The sequence below is a fragment of the Nuphar pumila genome, chromosome 5, assembly GCF_984573655.1.
Source record: "Nuphar pumila chromosome 5, dmNupPumi1.hap1.1, whole genome shotgun sequence".
Taxonomy (NCBI): domain Eukaryota; kingdom Viridiplantae; phylum Streptophyta; class Magnoliopsida; order Nymphaeales; family Nymphaeaceae; genus Nuphar; species Nuphar pumila.
In genome coordinates, this window is record NC_143253.1 from 49,972,871 (window position 1) to 49,978,870 (window position 6,000).

Sequence of the window (6,000 nt, forward strand, 5' to 3'; positions counted from 1 at the left end):
ATCATGCCCGTCATATGGGCATCCTCGGTTCAAGCCAAAGACAAGAGGCAATGGTAGCACGAGATCAAAGGAAGTTTCATACAAGTCGCTCCGCTACTTTCCTATCACTCCTAGATTGCAGCGATTGTATATGTCTTCAAAGACAGCTAAACACATGAGATGGCATGCAAATAAAGTTCGACACGATGAAAACAAGATCACGCATCCTGTTGACGCTGAAGCTTGGAAGCACTTTGATCGTACTCATCAGAACTTCGCAATGGAAGTGCGAAATGTTAGACTCGGTCTATGTACAGATGGATTTAATCCATTTGGGGGTAGATCAACTCCATACTCATGCTGGCCAGTATTTGTAACTCCATACAACCTTCCACCAAGCTTGTGTATGAAACGTCCAAATCTTTTCTTGTCTCTGTTGATCCCTGGTCCGACCTCACCTGGCCAAAATCTTGATGTATATCTAAGGCCATTGATTGATGAATTAAAAGTACTGTGGGATGACGGTGTTACCACGTATGATGCCCACAAAAAACAAAATTTCAACATGAAGGCCGTTGTTCTATGGACAATCAGTGACTTCCCTGCATATGGTATGTTATCTGGTTGGAGCACACATGGGAGGTTGGCTTGTCCGTACTGCATGGAGGATTCCAAAGCTCGTAAATGGTTATCGATTCCATACAAAAGACTACGGTATAAACAAATCAATGATAAATAGTGGCGTGTGTGTCAAGGGTAGCAGCTACGGTGAAAATGAACATGATTACTACGGTGTTATAGAGGAAATAATGGAGTTGACTTACTTAGGCATGAATAACAGGGTTACGGTATTCAAGTGTCATTGGTTTGATCCAACTGCAACAAGACTCGACAAAGCTTCAGGCATTGTGGAGGTGAATCATAAATCCAGGTTTGGAACATATGAACCATTCATATTAGCCTCGCAAGCTCAACAAGTTTATTATACTTCATATCCGAGTATAAAAAAGTCAGATAGAAATGAATGGTGGGCAGTTTGCAAGGTGAAATCCAAACTATACCCCGAGTATGATCAGTTACAAGAAGATGAGTTAGCTGAAGACAGTGATTACTATCAATCAGATGATGTCTGTGACTTCGCTTATGGTCACGATATTGCGCATGATATGCATGTCATATCTCCATTGGCTGATGAAACATTCATAGAGGAATGTGATCCAAATGATGTACCAAGTGGATGGGCAAACAATGAAGAAGAAGAAGAAGAAGAAGAAGAAGAAGAAAGTCAAACTAGTGACGAGGAAGAATTCTCAAGCTAGTGAGCAAAATCTTATACTAGAAACCTCTATTTAAATGCATTGTAATACTTGATGTGAGTTGTATTGCAATACTTGGTGTGAATGATTAAAAATTTTATTTCAATGTATTGTAATACTTGATACGAATGATTTGAATGCATTGTAATACTTGATGTGAATGATTTCAATTATCTGAATGTATTATAATTTATGCAATTAACGAATGATTTGAATTAGTGCAATACTTGATGTCAATGATTTGAATTATTTGAATGCATTGCAATGCTTGATGTGAATGACTTGAATGCATTGTAATACTTGATGTGAATTATTTGAATGTATTGTATGACATATGTTATTTGTTAGAATATGGTTCGTGGAGGTTATAGTGGTCGCTCATCCAGTAGTAGCCAGGCTCAACCTTCATCTTCACGGGCTCCTGTGATAGGTATATCATATAACTAATTAGATGCTTGATTAGTTCAAATGCATATTCTGAGAACTTGGTGTGTATTTTTTTACAGATGATGTTGCGCCTGTACATGACCCACCTACACCAGTTGATCGCACAAGTCAACAGCCAACACAGGAAACATGGTCTTCACAGGCTGGCACAAGAAGACTCATTCGAATAGTGTATATCGATAATCGACCGTAAGTATTTTGTTTTCAATTATTGCATATCTTTTAAATATTTTATATTGATATTTACTGTGTAACAATTCATGTGCAGCACGAGGTTTGAGCCACAAGAAGTAGTACGGGAGATTAGGAATTCACTTCTTCAACATCTACCAGGACCAGTTGCTCAATGGAAAGAGTACCCAAAGGAGGTATTAGACAGATTGTGGTCCTCATTCATGGTATACAGTTGTTCCTCATAGTTAATGTGTTTCATATTTAATTTATTTAAGCAATGTCTACTAACTTTCTGAAAATATTTGTAGGCTTCGAATCGCTTTGCAACTACGGTGGAAGAAAATGATGCAAGGAAGGTGTGGCAGAAGGTGGCTGCCAATCGATTTGCAGACATGCTGCACACTATGAAGACTGCAGCAAAAAAAGCATCTGGCGTAGTAGATGATCCATTATTGTGGAAGGGCCATGGTCCTATTACTATCAGGAGAGATTACTGGGATGAAATGTGCGATATGTGGGCGGGAGATGCATTTAAAAATCGCTCTGCGAAGGCTTCACAAAATCGATCGAAGATGCCCGAAGCCCATCTACACACAGGTGGATCTAAGACATTTGGGAGCCACCTAAAGAAAATGGTAACTCATTAATATATAATATTAATTTTATAAGTATAGTTGCAAATTTGTGTACTAAATCTTTTGTCATTTAACTTCGTAGGAAGCAGAAAAAGGAGGCAGTGTACCATATAAGGATGTGTTTGTAGAAACACATAAACGGAAGACCACGGGAGTCTTCGTATCAGAGAAGGCGAGAACGACAATGGTATGTATTAATTCTATTAATAATCATTGCAATATATATGCAAGTCATCATAATGTTATCATTAATTATTAATGAATACTTTAAACATTATTTTGTAGGAGGCATATGAGCAACAAATGGTAGAGCGATATGGTGAAGACGCTACTCAGCATCCATCATTTGATCCTACAGCATGGGTGACTGCAGCAGGTGAACCCAAAAAAGGTCGCGTGTTCGGGTTTGGGAGTAATATGAACACTTCACCAGTTATTGGTTCTTCCAGTTACGGCTCACCAACTTCTTGCGCCGACATAAGCTCCAAGCAGCCGACTATTCTTTCCGGTGATGATGTACGCGAGATCATTAATGAATCGCTGAATAACTACTTCCAATACACCGTCGCCCCCTTTCTCCGAAATGAGATCAAGGCCGCTGTTCAGGATAGGGGATCTTCGATTCCAGGTCCCTCTCAGGTATAATCACATATATAGTTTTTTTGACTATCTTAAAGCACATCTGAGCATGGTAGAATCACATATAGAGTTTTTCTAGATGCCTTAGAACACATATGAACATGCTATAATCACATATTCAATTTTTTTACTGCCTTAGCACACATATGAGCATGATAGAATCACATATAAAGTTGCTTTGCCTGCCTTAGAGCACATATGAGCATGCTATATTCACATATTCAATTTTTTTACTGCCTTAGCACACATACGAGCATGATCGAATCACATATATAGTTTTTTGCCTGCCTTAAAGCACATCTGAGCATGGTAGAATCACATATAGAGTTTTTTTATATGCCTTAGAACACATATGAACATGCTATAATCACATATTCAATTTTTTGACTGCCTTAGCACACATATGAGCATGATAGAATCACATATATATATATATTTAACTTTTTGTCTGTCTTAGAGCACATATGAGCATGATAGAATCACATATAAAGTTTTTTTGATTGCATTAGAACACATATGAGCATGCTATAATCACATATTCAGTTTTTTGACTGCCTAAGAACACATATGAGCATATTATAATCACATATTCTGTTTTTTGACTGCCTTAGCACACATATGAGCATGCTATAATAACATATAGAGTTTTTTAACTGCCTTAGAACACATATGAACATGTTATATATCATTTATGATAGAATCACATATAAAATTTTTGGCTTTGCCTGCCTTAGAGCACATATGAGCATGCTATATTCACATATTCAATTTTTTTACTGCCTTAGCACACATACGAGCATGATCGAATCACATATATAGTTTTTTGCCTGCCTTAAAGCACATCTGAGCATGGTAGAATCACATATAGAGTTTTTTTAGATGCCTTAGAACACATATGAACATGCTATAATCACATATTCAATTTTTTGACTGCCTTAGCACACATATGAGCATGATAGAATCACATATAGAGTTTTTTTATTGCCTTAGATCACACATGAGCACATGATAGAATCACATATAGTGTGTAATTTATTTCATTATATTTTGTTTATCAATACTGACTGTTCTTTTCTTGTGTAGGCTGCTAGCGATAATCAGGGTAGTGGAGCTGAAGGGACAGATAAAGACAATGAACAAGAAGACGCACAAAATCTTGGCGATGATTAGAGGACTTTGTTGAAGAAGTTCTATTTTTTTTATTTTTCCTAATTGTAATTGTTGAATTGTAAATAATTAAACTTCTTAGTTTTAAGGTGGAACGATTAATTATTATAGATACTTGTTATATGAATTTTTTTGTGTGGTTTGTTTTTTATTTACAGGAAATATAAATTGTACAGGAAATATAAATTGTACAGTTCTCCGTAATTAATTTTTAAATAAATTTTTTTTGATTTTTTTTGTTTTTGCGACGGATTAGCGACGGATGATTCCGTCGCTATTCATATTAATCTAGCGACGGCTTAGCGACGGAATTAAATCCGTCGCCACGCCGTGGTCGCCGTTTAGTACCAGCGGATTGGCGACGGAATATAGCGCTCGTTATTCCGTCGCAATTAGCGACGGACTTGGCGACGGAATTATTCCGTCGCCAGTTAGCGTCGAAATATTCGCGACGTAAGCATACTGTTGCCGCGTTGTCGCTAATCCGTCGCTAACATGGTTAGCGACGGATTAGCGACGGAAGGTGGTCGTCGCTAATCTACTGCTTTGTTGTAGTGAAAACTGAAAGAAACAGAAGAAACTCACCACACAATTCCATACGCTCCACGGCCGATGGGCACGATCGGAGGCTTGTATTTGGAGGTGATCTCGAAGAGATTGCCGAAGATGCTGTACTGGACGTAGCGGCCGCCATGGGTGAAGACGGTCGGGAACTCCTGCAAGCCAGGCATCAGGCCACCGTTCCCCGGCTGAGGAGCCTCCCTTGCCATTTTTTATTTTCTTTTTCCGGCCACGGGAAGAAGATCTCGATTGGTGTTCTTCGCGGATGGAGTAGCCTCTCCTTTTTATGCATGATTCGCCGAGTGAGGGAAGAAACGGGAGCAAGCCAACGAGGACGGACGAAAAAGCTTCTATCTCGAGATCGAAGGTCGAAGTTCTGGCCTCCTTCAGATGGTCAGCCAGCATTTAGACGTTTCGTTAACGCCAAGGCAGCTTCCTTCAGTTTGCTCCTTTGTCTGTTTGCGAGGTTTTTATAGAGAGGGTGGTGTATGTTCCCCCCCCCCCCCGATGATTCACTGAATCCCACGTCTGTGTTCGGGGCTTTGAATGAGCACCACGTATACAGGCACATGGGGCTCGTATTCCCGTGTATGTTGACATAACTTTGCATCAGACTCTGGTGTTGTTGCAAAGACTTAAGTACCCTTTCTTGCTATTCTTCTCATAAAGTGATGGTTTGAGAAAATAACAAAAATGCCCTTTATTCAAAAAAGAAAAAACAAACAGTTCAAAAAAAGGACAAACATGCCCTTCATCCAGAAAGTCGAGGATGATGTTGACTCTTCAAAGTCTTCTTCTTCTTTCTCCGTTCAAAAAAAGGACAAACATGTCCTTCATCCAGAAAGTCGAGGATGATGTTGACTCTTCAAAGTCTTCTTCTTCTTTCTTCGTAAAACACTGTAAAACCCCCCCTCTCTCTCTTTAGAGAAGAAATCAACTTCTTCTCTCCGTAAAACACTGTAAAACCCTTCTCTCTCTACTTTTGTGCGCATCCAACAGACGATCCTACATTGCTCCATCAAACACTGACTGACCTGCATACTGACTGTAGCATCGTTCAACTTGAAGAGTTGTGGAGTCTG

At 39.1% G+C, this 6,000-nt stretch overlaps 1 pseudogene; it reads right to left on the reverse strand.

Annotated features, from left to right (window-relative positions):
- The window catches only part of LOC149837559 (mitogen-activated protein kinase homolog MMK1-like), a 29,161-nt pseudogene extending 24,073 nt beyond the window's left edge, over positions 1-5,088 (reverse strand).
- Positions 5,089-6,000: the final 912 nt, after the last annotated feature.